Below are 21913 nucleotides of genomic sequence, written 5' to 3'. Positions count from 1 at the left end.
ATGTAAATATCCCTCAATTTACTAGTTTTTTTTTAACTTATTCTGTTTCAAATGTTAAGTATACTAGCAAAGGCTAACTAAATATCTTAGCACAAATGTCACTTTGCATTTAGTTACTTCTTGCTATAGCTACTAATATCTTTATTACTAGATCTAAAATACTTATTTTGACACTATAAGTTCTGTGATCAATGTACATTGAAGTAAAATAAATATGAAAAGGTCATAATTATTTAAGGTTTGCCAAGCACAGCACAGAAATAATATTCTTTAATAGAAGTAGTTCTATTTACTTTAGCATTACCTGTAGCAACAATTTAAATATTTAATTGCTATGTGCAATAGTAAACATAGAGATGACTGTCCCCTTTTAAGATGATGATTGTTTGTTGATCTCTATTGTCTTACACACAAGGTCTGCAATCAAATATTGATTGTGAGATGCAAACACATACCCACACTTAGGAAGGTAAACAACCCATTATCAAGAGACAGAACAATTAATAGAACCAGGGTCTGATGTGGAAACTTAAAACAACCAGTTAATATGTCAAAGACAGTACTAAAAAGGTGGACAACATGAAAATACATATATATGGGCAATTTCAGCAAAGAGACTTAAACTACAAGAAAGAATGGGTATGCTATTAAAAAACAGTAACATACATGTCCTTTACTATATTGAGGTGAATTCCTTCTATAACTCTCATTTGGTTGAGAGTTTTTATTATGAAAGTGTGTTGAAATTTATCCAGTGCTTTTCCCACACCTATTGAAATGATCATGTGATTTTTATCCTTTATTCTATTAGTGTGTGGTGTAACACATTAATTGATTTGTGTATGTTGAATCATCTTTTTTGTCCAGGCATAAATCCTACTTGGTCATAGTGTATGATACTTTTGAAGTGCTATTGAATTTGCTTTCCTAGCATTTTGTTGAGGATTTTTGCATTTTTATTCATCAGGATATTGGCTTATAGTTTCCTTTTCTTCTAGTGTCTTTGTCCAGCATTGGTCCCAGGATAAAGCTGGCCTCATAAATTCCCCCCAATGGGGATCGAGCCCGCAACCTGGGCATGTGCCCTGACCGGAAATCGAACCAGTGACCTCTTGGTTCCTGGGTCGACGCTCAACCACTGAGCCACACCCAGCTAGGCTTATTGGAAGATTTAGATTATTGATTTAATCTCCTTAATCATTATTGGTTTGTTCAGATATTTTATTTCTCCATGATTCAGTTTGGTAGGTTGTATCTAGAAATTTTTCAATTTCTTTAAGGTATCCAATTTGTTGGCATATAACTGTTCATAGCAGTCACTCATAATATTTTGTATTTCTGTGGCATCAGTTGCAATGTCTGTTCTTTCAGTTTTTATTTTGTTTATGTCTTCTTTCCCTTTTTCTTATTTAGACTAGCAAAGGGCTTGTTTATAATTTCAAAAGAACTGAGTTTTATTGATGTTTTTCTAATATATTTCTATTTTGTATTTAATTTATCTAATCTTTATTTACTTGCTTCTGCTAACTTTGGGATTCCTTTTTTTTCTTTTTCTAGTTTCTTGAGATGTAAAGTTACTTTGCTTATTTAACATCTTTCTTAATGTAGGCATTCATTAACTTCCACTTAGTACTGCTTTTGCTATATCCCATAAGTTTTGGTATGTTGTGATTTCCTTTTCATTTGTCTCAATAAATCATAATAAAGGCCATATAAGAAAAACCCAAAGCTAACATGATACTCAGTGGTGAAAACTTAAAGTACTTATTTTAAGATCAGGAACAAAGCAAAGATGCCCACTCTCATCATTTATATTAAACACTGTACTTGAAGTTCTAGCCAAAGATATTAGGCAAGAAAATAAAAATAAGTAAAAGGTATCCAAATTGGAAAGGAAGAAGTAAAATTATCTGATTTCAGATGACATGATCATGTTTGTAGCAAACTTTGAAGAATCCACAAAAAAATCTGTTATATAACATAAATGAATTCAATAAAGTTACAGGATACAAAATGAACATATAAAAATCAGTTACTTTGCTACAGACTTATGAGCTAACTGAAAAGGAAATTATGAAAACAGTCCCATTTACAATAGTAAAAAAAAATAATAAAACACTTAGGAATAAACTTAAACAAGGAGGTGAAAGATTTCTATGGCTGAAAACTATAAAACATTGATGAAAATTAAAGAAAGCACAAATAAATGCAAAGTTATCCCATGTTTATAGATTGGAAGACTTATTATAAATGTCTATTTTACTTAGCGCAATTACAGATTCAATGCAATCAATATCAAGATCACAAAGGCAATTTTTTGTACTGAAATAGAAAAAAAAAAACAAAACAATTCATATGGAACTACAAGGAGCTTGAATAGCCAAAGTAATTTTGATAAGGAAGAACAATGATGAAATCATCATACTTCCTCATTTCAAAATATATTACAAAGCTATAGTAATTTAAATAGTATAGTATTACCCAAAACAACAAAACCCAGCAATACAGACTAATGGAATAGAACAGAAAGCTCAGAAATAAACCCATGCATATATGGCCAACTAATCTTTGACAAAGGTGTTGAGAATGTACAATTGGGAAAGGATACTCTCTTCAACAAATGGTACTGGAAAAACTGGCTATCCACGTCCATCATATACAAAAATCAACTCAAAATAGATTAAAGACTTAAATGTAAGACCTGAAATTGTAAAACTTAAAAGAAAACACAGGGACAAAGCTTCATAATATTGACCTAAAGCAGCAATTTTCAACCTTTTCCATCTCATGGCAAACCTAAACTAATTACTTTCCTTTTCATGATGCAGGGCAGCAAGATGGCTGTGAAAATTTCCAAGAAGAGGAAGCTTGTTGCTGATGGCATCTTCAAAACTGAACTGAACAAGTTTCTCACTCAGGAGCTAGCTGAAGATGGCTACTCTGGAGTTGAGATCCAAGTTACACCAACCAAGACAGAAATTATTATTTGGGCCACCCGGATGCAGAATGTTCTTGGTGAAACAGGCCAACAATTATGGGAACTGACTTCCATGGTTCAGAAGAGGTTTGGTAACCCTGAGGGCAGTGTAGATTTTTATGATGAAACTGTGGCCACAAAAGGTCTACTAGTATGTGCCACTGCCCAGGCAGAATCTCTGCATTACAAACTTCTAGGAGGCCTTGCTATGTTGTGGGCCTTCTATAGCATGCTGCAGTTCATCATGGAGAGTAGGGCCAAAGGCTGCAAGGTCATGGTGTCTGGGAAACACTGAGGATAGAGAGCTAAATCCATGAAGTTTGTTAATGGTCTGATGGGGACCCTGTTAATTACTATATTGACACTGCCGTAAACCATGTGCTGCTTAGGCAGTGTGTGCTGGGCATCAAAATGAAGACCATGCTTCCTTGGGACCCAAATAGTAAGAGAGGTCCTAAGAAGCTCCTGCCTGACCATGTGAGCACTGTGTAACCCAAACATGAGATACTGCCCACCCCCATCTCAGAACAGAGGGGTGAGAATCTAGAGCAGCCATGGGCAAACTACGGCCAGCGGGCCGGATCCGGCCCATTTGAAATGAATAAAACTAAAAAAAGAAAAAAGACTGTACCCTTTTATGTAATGATGTTTACTTTGAATTTATATTAGTTCACACAAACACTCCATCCATGCTTTTGTTCCAGCCCTCCGGTCCAGTTTAAGAACCCATTGTGGCCCTCAAGTCAAAAAGTTTGCCCACCCCTGATCTAGAGCATCCTGCCATGCCCCAGCCAGTAACCACTGCATAACAGGGTCTCCTTCGCAGCTGGATCTGGAGTCTGCATGTTGTTCTATAAAGACCTTTAATAAAAATATTTCTAGAAGAAAAATAAAAAGCTCAATAAACAATTACTAAAATTCTGCAGCACACCAAAACATATATCTTTTGCCAATATGACAAAAAATATAGGGATAGTTTTGATTGATTTACTGAAAAAAAATAATAATAGTAATTACCTACCCAAAGTGACTGTTAAAAAAATGAGGTGTGTATACTTGTATGAAAGGATATCTGGTATCAAGCATTAACTAATTAGATGCAACCTTATTATATGACCTATATATTTACAGTTCAAGACAGGGCATTCATATCAGATTACTACTGTTGTGTTGGTTGTTGTCACTATTTTATTTGACAATCTAAGGGAAAAGAGGTCAGTGCCCCTGACTAAACAGTCAGTCATTGAACGTTTTAAAGATTCTTGCAGCACACTGGGTGAAAATAGCTGGTCAAAAGCAATGCTTTCTTGGATCTGACATCAAAAGCACAAGCATCTCTAGCAAAAATAGACAAATGGGACTACATCAAGCTAAATGCTTTCTGCACAGGAAAGGAAACTAACAGAGTGAAAAGCAACCTACAAAATGGGAGAAGGTATTTGCAAATTGTATCTTTATCCTATATAATAAAAGAGAAACATGCAAATTAGCCATCCCTCTGCTATGCTCAAGCCACGCCCACAAAGCCAATGAGGACTGAGTATGCAAATTAACCCAACAAAGATGGTGGGTAATTTGCATATACAGAGCAGAGTGGGAGAGCCAGCAGCTTGGGGGAACGTGGCTCCCTTGGTCACTCCCTCGGTTGCTCCCTTGGGGGGACATGGCTTCCTCGGTCACCGGATGGAGAGCAGAGCAGGAGAGCCAGAGGCTTGGGGGGACATGGCTCCCTTGGTCGGGGAAAACCCAGAGCAAGGGGAACACTAGGAATTCTGGGAATAGTTTTGGTGGCAGCCTCAGGACTGGAAGCGGAAGCCCAGAGTGCGGGGAGCACCAGGAACGCTGGAATCACAGTTCTGATGGCAGCACCAGGACCAGAAGTGGAAGCCCAGAGTGCAGGAAGCACAAGGAATGCTGGGAATCATAGTTCTGGTGGCAGACGGATCTCCTAGACCAGTGGTCAGCAAACTCATTAGTCAACAGAGCCAAATATCAACAGTACAATGATTGAAATTTCTTTGAAAGCCAAATTTTTTAAACTTAAACTATATAGGTAGGTACATTGTTATTAACTTAATTAGGGTACTCCTAAGGCTTAGGAAGAGCCATACTCAAGGGGCCAAAGAGCCACATGTGGCTTGCGAGCCGCAGTTTGCCGACCACTGTCCTAGGCACTAGAGCAAAGTAAGCCTGGAGCAAGTTACAATTGCGGTTGGCGATGGAGGGAAAGCAAAGGTGAGAAACATAAGTAAAATCACAGTGTCTAGGAAAAAATATAGGGAAGATATCCCAAAACTTCCAGGAAATCTCCACCAATGGAGCAAAGAAAAAAAATGCCTCTATTATTCTGTGAGCAACAAACCAAACTGGGTTGGGGGTCTCAGACATTTTGCTCATATGATTGCAAAGACAGACAGAAACTCCCAGATTGGAGAGGGCCCCCCTGAGGGCTCCCAGATTGGAGAGGGTGTAGGTCAGGTTGAGGGACCCCCCTTCACCCACCCCCACCCACCAGTGCACGAAATTTGTGCACCGGCCCCCTAGTGTATATATATAAAAATAAAAGAGAAACCATGCAAATTAACCATCCGTCTGCTACACTCAAGCCACACCCAAGCCATGTCCACAAGCCACGCCCACCAGCCAATCAGGAGCGAGTATGAAAATTAACCCAACTAAGATGGCCACGGTCACAGAGCTGGTGTGACCAGGAGGCTTGGGTTGCCCCTGGCGATGGAGGAAGCCAAGCTTCCCACATGCCCTGGCCTGCCCTGGGACACTCTCAAAGCTAAAAAATTTCAATTTTAGAAGATAAATAAATCCCAGGAAAAAAAAAGGAGAGGCTGAGAGCATCGGTTGTAGGGGGGTGTGGCCAGCCTGAAAACGGCCCTCAGCCCCTCTTCCAGGCTGGCCAGGCACCTCAGTGGGACCCCCCACCACACTGAAGGGGCTGTGGCCAGCCTGCAAACAGCCTTCAGCCCCTCATCAAGGCTGGCCACACCCCCATGGGGTGAGGGTCCCCACTGGGGGGCTTGGCCAGCCTGTAAACAGCCATCAGCCCCTCACCCAGGCTGGCCAGGAACCCCAGCAGGTCCCCCACCCTGATCCGGGACACCCTTCAGGGCAAACCAGCCAGCTACTACCTGTGCACCAGGCCTCTATCCTATATAATAAAAAGGTAATATGCAAATTGACCCTATCAGCAGAACGACTGGGCATGACTGGTCACTATGACACACACTGACCACCAGGGGGCTGACTCTCAATGTAGGAGCTGCCCTCTGGTGGTCAGTGTGCTCCCACAGTGGGAGCTCTGCTCAGCCACAAGCACAGCGGTGGTGGCAGGAGCCTCTCCTGCCTCCTCAGCAGTGCTAAGGATGTCCATCTGCAGCTTAGGCCTGCTCCCCGCTGGCTAGTGGGCATCCTCTGAGGGCTCCTGGGCTGCCAGAGGGATGTCTGACTGCCACTTAGGCCCGATCCCCCGGGAAGCGGGTCTAAGCCAGAAGGTGGACATCCCCTGAGGGGTCCCAGACTGCAAGAAGGCACAGGCCGGGCTGAAGGACCCCTCTGAGTGCACAAATTTTTGTGGACCGGGCCTCTAATATATATGTAAAGAGCTAGGGTTTGTCACATTTGAAACAACTGAAAGGATGACCAAACAGGCTGAGTGGGGCGACCAGGCTGGCAGAGGGGGAAGTTAGGGGAAACCAGGCCCACAGGGGGGGAAGTGAGGGGCAACCAAGCTGGCAGGAGGGGCAGTTGGGGGTAACCAGGCCAGCAGAGGGGGGTTGTTGGGGGCAACCAGGCTGGTGGGGGGGGTAGTAAGGGGCGACCATGCTAGCGGGGGGGGGGCAATTAGGGGCAAACAGGTCAGTGGGGGGGCAGTTAGAGGTGATCAGGTGAGCAGGCAGAGGTGGTTAGGAGTGATCAGGCTGGTAGGGGGTCCTGTTAGGGGTGATCAGGCAGGCAGGCAGGTGAGTGATTAGGAGCCAGCGGTCCAGGATTTTGAGAGGGATGTCCGACTGCTGGTTTAGGCCCGATCCCCAGGATCGGGCCTAAACTGGCGGTCGGACATCCCCTGCGGGGTCCCAGATTGGAGAGGGTGCAGGCTGGGCTGAGGGGACCTCCCCTCCCATGCATGAATTTCGTGCACTGGGCCCCTAGTCATTTATAAGTTATTAATATTCAAAATATATAAGGAACTGTTACAGCAAAAATACAACCCAATTGAATAGACATTTCTTGAAAGAAGACATACAAATGGGCAACAAGTAAATTAAAAGATGTTTAAAATCACTAATCATCAGTCAAATGCAGATCAAAACCACATTAAGATGTTATCTTACACCTAAGATAGCAATTATTAAACAAAAAAAAGAGATAACTCCCTGATTCCTGATGGTGGCAGACGCATCTCCTAGACAGTAGAGCAAAGTGAGCCTGGAGCAAGTTACTGTTGCACATACCCAGGTTGTGGGTTTGATCCCCGTTCAGGATGCATGTGGGAGGCAACTGATATATGTTTCTCCCTTCCTTTCCCTTGTCTTCCCTTGCCTTCCCTTGCCTTCCTTTCCCTTCCTTTCCCTCCCCTCCCCTTCCCCCTTCTCTCTCTCCCCCACCCCTTCGCCCTCTCCCTCTCTAGAATCACTGAAAAACACATCCGTTGTTGAAGATTAAAAAAAACAAGAGATGAGTGTCGGTGAGAATATTCTCATGGTCATTATAATATTATTCATAACTAGAGGCCTGGTGCACAATATTCGTGCACTGGGGGTGTGGGGGTCCCTCAGCCCAACCTGCACCCTCTCCAATCTGGGAGCCCTCAGGGGAGCCCTCTCCAATCCTGGAGTTTCTGTCTGTCTTTGCAATCATATGGGTGAATTGTCTGAGACCCCAACCCAGTTTGGTTTGTTGCTCACGGAATAATAGAGGCATTTTTTTTCTTTGCTCCATTGGTGGAGATTTCCTGGAAGTTTTAGGGTATCTTCCCTTTAATTTTTCCTAGACACTGTGATTTTGCTTATGTCTCTCACCGTTCCTTTCCCTCCATCCCCCACTGCAACAGTAACTTGCTCCAGGCTCACTTTGCTCTAGTGTCTAGGACAGAGGTGGGCAAACTTTTTGACTCGAGGGCCACAATGGGTTCTTAAACTGGACCGGAGGGCCGGAACAAAAGCATGGATGGAGTGTTTGTGTGAACTAATATAAATTCAAAGTAAACATCATTACATAAAAGGGTACTTTTTTTATTTTTTATTTTTTTTTTTTCGTTTTATTCATTTCAAACGGGCCGGATCTGGCCCCGGGCCATAGTTTGCCCACGGCTGGTCTAGGAGATGGGTCTGCCACCAGAACTACAATTCCCAGCATTCCTCATGCTCCCCGTGCACTGGGCTTCTGCTTATGGTCCTGGGGGTGCCACCAAAATTACTATTCCCAGAATTCCTGGTGCTCCCTGCACTCTTGGTTTTCCCTTCCTGGTCCGTCTCTGTCCCAGGGCCTCCCTCTCTGCCAAGTCCTCCAAGCCACCAGCTCTCCCTCTCTGCTCTCTGTCTGGAGGCTTGGGGAGCCAATTTCCCCAAGCCGCTCCACTCTCCACTGGCTCTCCCACTCCGCTATCCTTCCAGCACCTGTGTATGCAAATTAACCCGCCATCTTTGTGGGGTTAATTTGCATACACACTCCTGATTGGCTGGTGAGTGTAGCTGAGGGATGGTCAATTTACATGTTTCTCTTTTATTATATAGGATAGCTAAGGTGTGAAAACAACCTAAATGCATTTCAACAGATAAATAGATTTAACAATGTAGTATACAGATACAGTGAAATATGATTAGCCTTAAAAGAAAAAGAAATCCTGCCATTTGAGACAATGTGGATGAATCTGATGGACATTATACTAAGTGAAATAGCCAGATATAGAATGACAAATACTGCATGATTCCACTATTTTGAGGCTTCTAAAGCAGTCAGATTCATACAATCAGAAAGCAGCCAGTAGTTTTCTAGGTGATGGGAGGGGGAATATGTTGTTTTTCAATGCATATAAAGTTTCAGTTATACAAGATGATTAAGTTCTAGAGATCAGCTCTATAACATTGTGCCTACAGATAATGATACAGTATTATACACTTAAAAATTTCTTAAGAGGTAGATCCCATATGAAGTGTTCTTACAATTAAAAAAAACAGGTAGTAAAAATATGTAGTAAAAAGTATTATAGAAGTATATTGAACTGTTAATTAGTGATATATGTTATAGTATATTCATAATGGTATATAATATTTATATATTACTGCTCCAGGTTTTGGGATGTTTTGGTGTCAGTTTCTAAAATACTGTACTATTTTGTAATTTACTTTCTCATTCTAAGTAAATATTTTTTATACCCCCCCCCAAATTTTGTAGTCTAATTGGAGAAGTCAAATATCTACAGTAATAAAAGACAAAGATGCTAATTGACTGTACCTTCGCTACACCCTAAGCCATGCCCGCCAGCCAATCAGAGCGATTATATGCAAATTAACCCAACCAAGGTGGCGGCCAGCAGCCCTGGAGCTGGAGCAAGCAGGAGGCTTGGTTGCCCTGGCTATGGAGGAAGCCAAGCTCCCTGCTGCCCTGAGCCGGCTGTGGCCTCCGCTCATGGCAACAAAGTTTCAATTATAGAAGATAAATAAACCCCAGATACCTGCCTCCAGCCAGCCTCCACTGGGAGATTGTGTGGCTGGGGGTTGTGGCCAGCCTGCAAACAGCCATCAGCCCCTCACCCAGGCTGGCCACACCCTCATGGGGTGAGGGTCCCTGCTGGGGGGCTTAGCCAGCCTGCAAACAGCCATCAGCCCCTCACCCAGGCTGGCCAGGAACCCCAGCAGGACCCTCCCACCCTGAAGGGGGTGTGGCCAGCCTAAAAACGGCCCTCAGCCGCCCCTCACCCAGGCTGGCCAGGCACCCCAGGGGGGACCACCACCCTGAAGGGGCTATGGCCAGCCTGCAAACAGCCATCGGCCCCTCACCCAGGCTGGACAGGCACTCCTATATAAGAAAAGGGTAATATGCAAATTGACCCTAACAACAGAAAGACTGGGAATGACTGGTCACTATGACACACACTGACCACCAGAGGTAGACACTCAATGCAGGAGCTGCGCCCTGGTGGTCAGTGCACTCCCACACGGGGAGCTCTGCTCAGCCACAAGCCAGGCTGACGGCTGCCAGTACAGCAGTGGTGGTGGGAGCCTCTCCTGCCTCCTCAACAGCGCTAAGGATGTCCAACTGCAGCTTAGGCCTGCTGCCTGCTGGCAAGTGGAAATCCCCCGAGGGCTCCCAGGCTGCCAGAGGGATTTCTGACTGCCAGCTTAGGCCTGATCCCCCAGGGAGCGGGCATAAGCCAGCAGGTGGTCATCCCACGAGGGGTCCCAGACTGCGAGAGGGCACAGGCTTGGCTTAGGGCCCCCCCGAGTGCAAAAATTTTTGTGCACTGGGCCCCTAGTATAATAATAAAAGCATAATATGCTAATTAGACCAGATAGTTGAACGAACTTCCGGATGTCCTTCCGAACAACCTTCCGGATGAAGCTAGGGTTGCGAGGGCTGAGGCAAGCTGCCTTGGCTACGAGGGCCGAACCCTTTGCCTCTAGTAATTCAATAAAGATTTACAGGTGCTAAGATACAAGTTTGTATAGGATGTAGAGGAGGCACAGATAACAGAGGAGTGGTCAGGAAAAGCTTCAACTAGAAAGCACTACTTTCTCAGAGCCTTTTTGGGGTGGGACGACAGGGTGGGGAATGGCATTCCAATTATAAAGAGAAGTGTGTGCAATGGCATAGATGCATGAAACAGCATGGTGCATCCAGAAAGACCTAATTCAATGTGGTGAAAAATACAAATGGAATCTTCCACCGATGAGTCTGAAGTGATGGCAGAGACCATATAACTGAATGCTTTGGGTGCAATCCTAAATGCTAGATCTTATCATTTAAAATGGGAATCATGAAAGCATTTTAAGCAGGAGTAACATGATCCCCCAACAAATACTTTCAAAAATATATTAGCGAAGTAGATGAGACTGTAGGCAGGGGAAAAGTTAATCTTTTTTTTAATTTATTTTTTAAATTTCATTATTGATTAAAGTATTACATATGTGTCCATAAACTGATGAACAAAAACAGATCCAGAGACACAGAAGCATTGATCAGACCATCAAACCTCAGAGGGAAAAGTTAATCCTGATGAAATAGAAAATTCTGAAACAAGGCAGCAGTAAGTATAATAGAGCATGGATTTAAGAGATGCTATAAAGCTAGACTGCATAGGACTTGGTTCCTGATTGGAATAAATGAGTCAGGAAAAAGGGCAGAGCTAAGAGTGACTCTTAGGTTTCTGTGTTGGATAAGTAATCTCTGGACCAAAAAGCATTTCAGAAGATTATAGGGGCTCAAGGCTTTCCTACTCCTTTGGGCCCTATAAAAGGACAAAAACTCCAGTTTTCCTGATACCCTCTGGAGCAGATCAACTCTACTAAAAAGCATAGCAGTTCTGTAGACTGTTATCTTGTCATTCAGAATATAGGATTACATCCACATGTGTGGAACCAACAGACCAAGGTACTCACCACCTGTTTTCTAGGATTGTCTAAACAACCAATAGGACTCATCACACAATGGATTTAGATACAGCAATTAATATTGATTATAAAGATGGTAAAAATGAGCCATTTGGCCATGTCTGTCATGGATCAGTATGCAGGTCCAGCATAAATATATCCTCAATCACACCCTGACATCATTAGTCATTATCCACTGCAAATTATGAAAACACTAGAGGCTCAGTGCACAAAATTTGTGCACTGGAGGGGGAGGGGAGGTCCTGAGCCCAGCCTGCACTCTCTCGCAGTCCGGGATCACTTGGGGGATGTCTGCCTGCCAGCTTGGGGGATCGGGCCTAAGCCAGCAGTCAGACATCCCTCTCGCAGTCCGGGGCTCTCTCAGTCCGGTACCACTCGCTCCTTACCACCCGCCTGCAGCAGAGGTGGGAGAGGCTCCCGCCACTGCTGCTACGCTCAACAGCTGTGAGCCTGGCTCAGCCGTGGGCAAACTACGGCCCGTGGGCCAGATCCAGCCCGTTTGAAATGAATAAAACTAAAAAAAGAAAAAAGACTGTACCCTTTTATGTAATGATGTTTACTTTGAATTTATATTAGTTCACACAAACACTCCATCCATGCTTTTGTTCCGGCCCTCCGGTCCAGTTTAAGAACCCATTGTGGCCCTCAAGTCAAAAAGTTTGCCCACCCCTGGCCTGGCTTCTGGCTGAGTGGCGCTCCCCCTGTGGGAGCTCACTGATCACCAGGGGGCAGCTCCTGCATTGAGCGTCTGCCTCCTGGAGGTCAGTGTGCATCATAGCAACCAGTCATTCTGCAGTTTGGTCTATTTGCATATTAGGGTTTTATTATATAAGATTTGCAAGCAATGAATGAAAAATACGTACTACTTAAACTTTTGTGTCATGTCCCAGTAGATTTGCCTAGATATTATATTTATTTTAACACTGGTTGCTTCTTTAAGAAACTAACTTTGTAACATTCTCCACCAGTTCTCAACAATTGTCTCTACAAAGCTCAATGTATTGCTACAACTACCTAATTCTTCATTCATTCGTTTCTTCAGTGCTAGGAAAGTATTAGAAGAAAGGTCCCTAACATCAAGGAAACTTGGTTAGCTTGCAAAACAAGACACCCACCTGTGGAAAAATAAACAATTAAAGAGTTAAACAACAAAACACTATGCTACCAGACAAGCTATATGTTAGGTGTCGAATAAGAGCTGTAGACAGGGAGTATTAAGAGTTCACAAGAGGGTGAAATCTTCATGGGCATGAGCGGTAACAGTAAGTTTCATGAAGGAGGTGGGAACTACTGTGGAATTTGAATAATGGGAAGATTTGGGTATGAAGGAAGGATAGAATATGAAATTTTGTTGGTATGAGTAAAGCACTGGGGAGCAAGTGGAACAAATGTGAGATGCTTCAGGGACAATAATGCTTGGCTAATCAACACACTACAAAAGCAATGAGACACTGCCACTCCTTCATATTAAAAATATTTAAGATATTTCAAAGTGTCATAGGATGTTCAATGGCTTAAATCAATTTAGTACTTCAAGTAGAAAATATTTAAAATATTTCAAGGCAAAATTTCCTTCAAATATTTCAAAGCTTTATATCATCATTGTTCACAAAACAACTATGCTTTTGAAAAATGATTAGAAACAATTGTATTGCCTTTTATCTCGGGATTCCACTACTAGAAGGATGAAAATAATATGTCCACATTTAGATGTCTGTAAGTGAAGGTTAGTGTGTTTTCATGTTTCACCAGGCTTCTAACATGTTTAACATTCATAGATTCAAAAGAAGGTATGTGGGCCCTTTTCCTCAAAGGATGTGCTAGTTTCATTCCCTGTATATAAAATGAACTTTACTAGCTACCGTGTATATACATGTCACCTGTTATTATTCTCCTGAAGGGCCAAAAAGGCAGCAAAAAGAGAAATTCAAGGAATGAGTAATGGAAGAGTTTTGAAAAAGCATACTCAGCATTTCATTATACAAACAGGAAATGTATGTGTGTACATGTGGGCACATGCTTGCACTTTTTCTTTCACTGCCTTTTCTCTTCCACTTTCACATTCTCTCTCTTTTTTTTTAAATCCTTATTTGAGGAGTGAGGATATTTTTTCCATTGATTCTAGAGAGAGTGGAAGGGAGGGGGAGAGGGAGAGAAAGGGCAGAGAGGGAGATTAGAACATGGATGTGAGAGAGACAGATCAACTGGTTGCCTCCCACACATACCCAGACGTCGGGGGGCGGGGGGGCGTGAAGGGATTGGACCTGCAACCCAGGTACATGCCCTTGACCAGGAATCAAACTCACGACCCCCTGGTGCACAGGCTGATGCTCTAACCACTGAGCACCATCCAGGATACATTCTCTCTTTATTGGTTTATTTTCTTTAGCTCAATTCTGCATATATATATATATATATATATATATATAGAGAGAGAGAGAGAGAGAGAGAGAGAGAGAGAGAGAGAGAGAGAAATAGAGAGAGATACTTTATGTACATTATATCATGCTATATTATACTATACAAATTTAAAGAGGGTATGAAAGGAATCCTTCTCCTTCAGTGGATTATAAACTATATCATTCTTATCATTTAAACCATCATAACACATAATAGGTGAAATGACAAAATAAATGCTACTGACAAACTGACATAGGAAGAGAGTTAAACAGTTCTTTAGAAGAAGGTAAAATTACTGTGGACTGGGAGCCACATTTGATAGCTTCACTAAGGTAGGACTTCAGCAGCTAGATTCAGGTTCTCATACTCATTTGTGCCTAAGGATCATATATGGAACATTTGTTAAAATGCACATTGCTGAGGTAAATCACCAGAAAGTTTAATTCAGTAAGTCCAGAGCAGAGTTGAGAAGTCTAAATATTTAATAACTAGAGGTCCGGTGCACAAAAATTTGTGCACTTGCGGGGTGGGGGGGGTCCTCAGCCCGGCCTGTGCCCTCTCCCAGTTTGGGACCCCTCAGGGGATTTCCACCTGCTGACTTAGGCCCGCTCCCTGGGGGAACGGGCCTAAGCTGGCAGTCAGACATCCCTCTGGTAGCCCAGGAGCCCTCAGGGGATGCCCACTTGCCAGCGGGGAGCAGGCCTAAGCTGTAGTCGGACATCCTTAGCACTGCTGAGGAGGTGGGAGAGACTCCCGCCACCACCGCTGTGCTGGCAGCCGCCAACCTGGCTTGTGTTTGAGAAGAGCTCCCCCTGTGGGAGCGCACTGACCACCATGGGGCAGCTCCTGCATTGAGTGTCTGTCCCCTGGTGGTCAGTGTGTGTCATAGTGACCAGTCATTCCCAGTGGTTCTTCTGTTAGGGTCAATTTGCATATTACCCTTTTATTACATAGGATTCCAGATTATTTCCATGCAGATATCCCTCAGAATATACTTTGTCAAACACTGAGTAACAGCTTGAAGAATAAATACAATGTGGATAGACTTGATGGGCATCCCAGATAAAGGATAAAACTAGGATTCCATGAAGGACAGCAACAGAAGTGAGGTTGCTGGTCACAAACCAGTTAGGGGAATGGTAGAAGATAAAGCTAAAATTATGAAGTTTCTTAACTATCGTGCCAGAAAGTTTAAGTGGGACCAACCCTATAACTGGTCTAGAGCCAGTAAAGATTTACCTAGCAGGACCCTTCAGTAAAAGGAATTGACTACATTGATCCTCCCATTCTTATAACAATGCCAATGCTGAAATAAGTGCTGGACTACACGGCTCCCAAAAGGTTGTCTACAGATCAATGAATAATCACAATCAAATTTCAACTGGCATGAGTTAAAATGAAAATAATGAAGACAATGTGGTGAGGCTACAATTATTTACCTTTTTATTCATTATTTATTTATTTAATTTACAATTATTTACTTTTTGATGTTCAAATGTTCTTTTATATTTAATTAAATATCCTTTATAAAATAAAAAGTAGGCAACTAATCATATGAAGATGTTTAACATCACTGGCCATCAGAAAAATATAAAATTAAAATCACTATAAATATACAACTACACATTTACTGGAATGGCCAAAAAAAAAAAAATAGTGACAATACCAAGTGGTGGCAAGGAAATGGACAAAACAGTACTCTCATACACTACTTGTGGGAATACAAATGGGCATAGCCACTGTGGAAAACAGTCTGGCAGTTTCTCATATAGTAAAACATAAACTTAACACATAACCCAACAATTGTACTCCTAGGTATTTATCCCAAAGAAATGAAAACTTATGTTCACACAAAAACTTGTTCCCGAATGTTTATAGCTCTACTCATTATCCATAAACCACAACCTGGAAAAATTCCCAAATGTCTGTCAATGTGTGAAGGGATAAACAAACTGTGGTATATTCATACTGGGGCATACTACTCAGCAAAATTGGTTGATGAATAGGATGTAGTATAGGCAAAGATGGAAAAGTTAGATGAATCTCAAAGGCATTATGTTGAATGAAATAAACCAGTTTCAAAAGGCTACATGCTGAATTTATGCATTTTCTAACATATATGTATAATAATAAAAGCATAATATGCTAATTATGCCAGATGGCCAAAGAGCGGACCAACCATCTGGACGACCTTCCGGACGAAGCTGGGGCTGCGAGGGCCAAGGCAGCTGCTGCGGCTGTGGGGCTCAGTCCCTTGCATGAATTTCGTGCATCTGGCCTCTGGTATTTATATAATATACTAGAGGCCCAGTGCACAAAAATTTGTGCACTCGGGGGGAAGGGGGGGTCCCTCAGCCTGGCCTGTGCCCTCTCACAGTCCGGGACCCCTCGGGAGAAAACGACCTGCAGGCTTAGGCCTGCTCCCGGGTGGCAGAGGGCAGGCCCAATCCCTAGGTGCAGCCCTTGGTCGGGCTCAGAGCAGGGCTGATTGGGGAGTTTGGGCACCGCCCCCTGTCATGCCCAGAGCAGGGCGGATTGGGAGGTTGAGATGCCACCCTCAGTCACGCTCAGAGTAGGGCCAATTGGGGGGTTGGGGCACCGTCCCCTGTCACACTCAAGGCAGGGTCACTGGACAGGTTGCGGCACCACCCCGTCATGCACAGAGCAGGGCCAATCAGGGGGTTGGGGAGCTCCCCCCGTCACTCACAGAGTAGGGCCAATAGGGGAGTTGGGGCACCGCCCCCTGTCACACACAGAGCAGGGCGGATCAAGGGGTTGGGGCGCTGCACCCTGTCACACTCAGGGCAGGGCCGATGGGGAGATTATGGCTCTACCCTGTCACACACAGAGCAGGGCCCGTGGGGGGCAGTTGGGGCGCCGCCCTCTATCACCCACAGAGCAGGGCTGATCAGGGGGTTGGGGCACCGCCACTGTCACACTCAGGGCAGGGCCGATGGGGAGGTTATGGCTCTACTCCGTCACACACAGAGCAGGGCCCATGGGGGGGGGGGGTTGGGGAGCCGCACCCTGTCACACACAGAGCAGGGCCAATCAGGGGGTTGGGGTGCCACACCCTGTCACACACAGAGCCGCAGGGCGATCAGGGGATTGGGGAGCTCCTCCCTATCAGGCACAGAGCAGGGATGATCAGGGGGTTGGGGTGCCTTCCCTTGTCACGAACAGAGCAGGGTGGATAGGGAGTTTGTGGCCCCACCCCCTGTCACACACAGAGCCGCAGGGTGATCAGGGGGTTTGGGCGCTGTCCCCTATCACGCTGATCCCGGTGCTGGGAGGCCTCGCGGCTCTGCTGATTCCGGTGCTGGGAGGCATATTACCCTTTTACTATATAGGATAGAGTCCTGGTTCACGGGTGGGGGCTGGCTGGTTTGCCCTGAAGGGTGTCCTGGATCAGGGTGGGGGTCCCCACTGGGGTGCCTGGCCAGTCTGGGTGAGGGGCTGAGGGCTGTTTTCAGGCTGGCGGGTGACTTGAGCTCCCAACTGCTCCTTTTTTTCTTTTTTTCTTTTATTCTGGGCCAGCTTTAGCTCTGAGGCTTGGCTCCAGCTCTTAGGCCTCCCCTGCTGAAAGCAGGTATCTGGTTTGTTTGGGTTTTATAATCGAACCACTGTTTCAACTCCAGCTCTGAGATCCCGGCTGGCTGAAAGCAGGTTTCTGGGGTTTTGTTTAGCTTCTATATTTGTAACAATGTTTCAAACTGCAAGCTCAGAGGCCGGCAGCGGCAGGCGGGGTACGTTTGATTCCTCCGTCACTGAAGCAAGCAAGCCTCATGTTCGCTTCAAGCTGCCTGGCTGCCGGCCGCCATCTTGGCTGGCAGTTAATTTGCATATCACCCTGATTAGCCAATGGGAAGGGTAGCGGACGTACACTAATTACCATGTTTCTCTTTTATTAGACAGGATAAATTTATATATTTATTAGAGGCCCAGTGCACAAAATTCATGCATGGGAGTGGGGGGGGGCGTGTCTCTCAGCCTGGCCTGCACCCTCTCCAATCCAGTATCCTTTGGGGCTTCTGGCTCCTAACTGCTCACTTTCCTGCCAGCCTGATCTCCCTAACTGGTCTCCCTTGCTGGCCTGATCCCCCTAACTGCTCTCCCCTGCTGGCCTGATCCCCCTAACAGCTCTCCCCTGATGGTCTGATCCCCCTAACTGCTCTCCCCTGCCGGCCTGATCCTCCTAACTGCTCTCCCCTGCCTGCCTGATCGCCTCTAACCGCCTCTGCCTCAGCCCTGCCACCATGGCTTTGTCCTGAAGGACGTCCGGAAGATGTTCAGTCTAATTAGCATATCACCCTTTTATTAGTATAGATGCCACCTTGTCCTAAAAATGCAGGTTGTTAGCAGGTTTTCCCATCATGGAAGGAGAGCCCGCAGTAGCATCCTGGGTTCTGACCAGGGCTTATGCAGTCGTGCTTTATCTCAGCAGATGAGATTCCTAGAAGACTCTTGGATGTACCTTGAACATTTCTATCGATTTTGCCAAATCATCCTCCAAAAATGTTGAATCACTTTAAACTCCCATCAGTAACCATGCGCGTGCCCTCTGTCCTACTTTGATGCCAATATCATTGATTTCCGCCTGGAAGTTTCCCTCCCCTCAGCCGGGACTGCTTGGCACTTGAGCCAACCTCACTGTTCAACCTGGGACTTGATTTCCCGAGATAGAATTATGGAGGAGGAAAAATAGTTTTCTTCTACCCTTCTGAGTTCTTAGTGGAGGCCCTTGTAATGAAAGACAGATTACCAAGAGAAAAATAAAAGTTCATTAACATATGTACCTAGTGTATATGTGGGAGATCCCAGGGAAAAATGAGTAACTCCCCAAGTGGCTTAGAATCCAGATTTAAATACCTTCTTCCTAGGGAGGGGGACAGGAAATGTAGGCCTCTTAGAGGAGAGTACATGATTTTTAGAAAACATAAATGGGGGTAGGGGGAGATAGTCTGTAACAAAGTTTGGGTGTGATGTCAACTTCTGGTCTCCTGTCCTGTGACAGGAATCAGTCTTCACTGGCTGAAGACACTTTTCCCATCAAGGGAACCTTTTGGGGGGTCTGATTTTAGGCAGATCAGGAGACTTCAGTGAAAGCCTCTCCTTGCATTTGCTGTTTTTCAAGCATCTGCAGCTCAAGATCATCAATATAACAACACAGCATATGTTGAGGTGGCCTATTCTCTGACCTTCAGAATAAACCCAACAAAAGTTTGTTTCCTCTTTTAGATGATTTGCCATAGTAGCGTTATTCCCTGGAAACAGTATTCTGACCAGTATTCTGACCAGATCTTCCTGGGAGTGGTCATAACATACCCTGTGGTTGTATAAAGGTGTGGGCCATATCACCAAATAAATCAGGGTCAGTTTTCTCATCTTGTGGAAAGGGAAATAAAGTTATGATAGTTTATCTCCCTTTCCACAGGTTTCCTGCAGGCTTGTGTCTCCGCTGCAGCCCCAGTGGCCCCAGCACCTCTGTGGCCACAAGGCTTGGGGCTGCTGGGTGCCGGCCCCCTGCGGGCTGTGTCTATGCTCCTCCCGCCCCAGTGGCCCCAGCAACGCTGCGGGCCTTGTGGCTGCTGGGTGCTGGGCCCCCCTGTGGGCTTGTGTCTCTCCTGCTCCAGCCCCAACACTGAGGCAGGGCATGGGCTGCTGGGTGCTGGGTCCCCCTGCGGGCTTGTGTCTCTGCTCCTCCAGCCCCAGTGCCACTGCGGCTGCGGGGCTTGGAGCTGCTGGGTGCGGGGCCCCCTTGAAGGCTTGTGTCTCTGCTCCTCCACTCCCATGGCAGCAGTGACCAAGCAGGCCCAGAGGCCCTCTGCCGGCATTCTGCCTCAGCCACCGCCATCTTTGTCAAGGAGTGACAGCAATTTGCATATTCCTTCCTATTGGCTGTGGGCACCATCTTTGTCGTGGAGTGATGGCTAATTTGCATATTACTCTTTTATTATATATGTTTATTTATATAATACTAGAGGCTTGGTGCACAAATTCGTGCACTGGTGGGGTTCAGCTGGGGTGGGCCAGCTGGGGCTGAGGGGCTGTTCAGGGGTGGGGCTGGCCGGGGCAAGGGGCCGAAGGTAGTTTGCCAGCTGGCCCTGTCCCTGATCAGGGTGGGGGTGACAACTGGGAGGTGGGGCCAGCCAGGGCAAGGGGCTGCCAGTGTTCTGGTCATTCCACCATTCAGTCTATTTGCATATTACCCTTTTATTATATAGAATAGTTGAAAAGACAAAACTACAGTGATAGCACAGATCAGTGATTGTTAGGAGTAAGTGGGAAGAGGTAACTATGAATAGAAACAGGTACTACAAAAGAGTGTTTTTTGAGTGATGGAACTGTTCTGAATCTTGACTGTGGTAGTAGTTAAATGAATTTATCTATACATGTATTAAAACTCATTGAATGGTACAACTCTCCTCTTCCCAAAAAAGTACATTTTACTGTATGTTAATTTAAAAAAATAAATAGTAGGCATTAATTTATCAGTTCTCCCAATATTTTGGAAACCTAGCTTGTCCAAATATCTGGTATATCTAGCACAGGCCACTGAGGGGCAGATGTCCTTAAGAACCTTGCTCATTGGTGCTAAAAAGGTACATGCATTACTTCTATATTGGATTGCTCAATAAACATCAATAATTCTTATCACAGCCCTGGGTTCCACTTCATTTTTTCAAATTCCATTCCAGAGGGTGATTCTCATATCAGCCAACTGTTCAAAAGTACCCAGTCTTCTACTCTCATTAACATCTGAACAAGCTACTTAGGTCTCTTCTACTTTCACATACTCATAATTTTCTGCTCACTTCATTCAATTATGCAGTGAAGATTATTAGGTACAAGTGAGGGAGCAATAAAGTTTGGGGATAGTATCAGTGGGTTCCAAAGCACATTTTTTTCCCCCTGGAATCTGAAGAGACCAAGATTTTCTTTCAGGCCCGACTGGTATTGCTCGGTGGTTTAGCATCAACCTATAAACCAGGAGGCCACGGTTCAATTCCTGGTCAGGGCACATGCTCAGGTTGTGGGCTTGTTCCCAGTGTGGGGCATGCAGGAGGCAGCTGATCAATGATTCGATCTCATCATTGATGTTTCTATCTCTCTCTCCTTCTCCCTTCCTTTTGGAAATCAATAAAAATATATTTTTTTAAAAAATATTTTCTTTCAGTACTTCTCAGGAATTAATTAGATAAATGTTTCTGTGGATTTCCCAGGTGCTCAGAATTTCCCAAATATTTCTGGAGTTATATATTTGGTAATATGGGAAAAAATCTATATTCCTTCTCAATACTAATAAGTCAAATCGGTGAAGGTAGGGACCACATTGCTGTTGTTTTCCAACAGAGGCAGTCCCTTCTCAGCTATTTTATTTCTTTTTGGTACTTGGTGGAATTAATAACACAAACAATAACATGAAGAAAAAAGTATAACTTTCATGAGTTCTATTTCTCTATAGTCCTGTTTTAAAAAATAATTGTTTATTTGAAAACTAATTCCTTGAGCTTAGCCATAAGTAAATCAGGCCATAACAAACACTGACTCCTGTATTAGCTATCTATTGGTATTTAGCCAATGACCCCAAAACTTAAGTGTCCTAAAACAACAAATATTTATTATATCACACATTTTCTGGGATCTGAAATTCAGGAGCAGCTTAGCTAAGTAGCTCTGTCCTAACGGTCTCTCATAAGGGTGTAATCAAGATGTCAGCTAGGGCTACAGTCCTCCAAAGACTTAACAGAGTGGAGGATTATTCTAAAATGGTGAACTCACAGAAGACCTCAACTATTTTCTGGTTATTCATAGGAGGCTTCAATTCTAGGCTTTCTATGGAATGCTTGAGTAGGCACATGATAGGGCATTGGCTTTCTCCAGAACAAATGTCCAAGAGGCAGTTTTATTT

The 21913-nt window shown here is 44.4% G+C and overlaps 1 protein-coding gene and 1 pseudogene across 9 annotated transcripts in view; one reads left to right on the top strand and one right to left on the bottom strand.

Moving 5' to 3' along the window:
* Positions 1 to 21913, bottom strand: part of EDA (ectodysplasin A) — a gene marked incomplete at both ends in the record, with an annotated part of 598912 nt that overhangs the window by 229658 nt on the left and 347341 nt on the right. The window lies entirely within an intron of this gene.
* LOC308510960 (small ribosomal subunit protein uS3-like) overlaps positions 2838 to 21913 on the top strand; it is a 49106-nt pseudogene continuing 30030 nt past the window's right edge. The window contains exon 1 of the transcript in view: positions 2838 to 3512. The product of the transcript in view is annotated as a small ribosomal subunit protein uS3-like (transcript). The remainder of the gene's footprint in view (positions 3513 to 21913) is intronic.

Source organism: Myotis nattereri (genome assembly GCF_964212035.1).
Source record: "Myotis nattereri genome assembly, chromosome: X".
NCBI classification, from domain to species: domain Eukaryota; kingdom Metazoa; phylum Chordata; class Mammalia; order Chiroptera; family Vespertilionidae; genus Myotis; species Myotis nattereri.
Note: the sequence above shows the minus strand (reverse complement) of the source record. Positions and strands in the feature narration are given on the sequence as shown.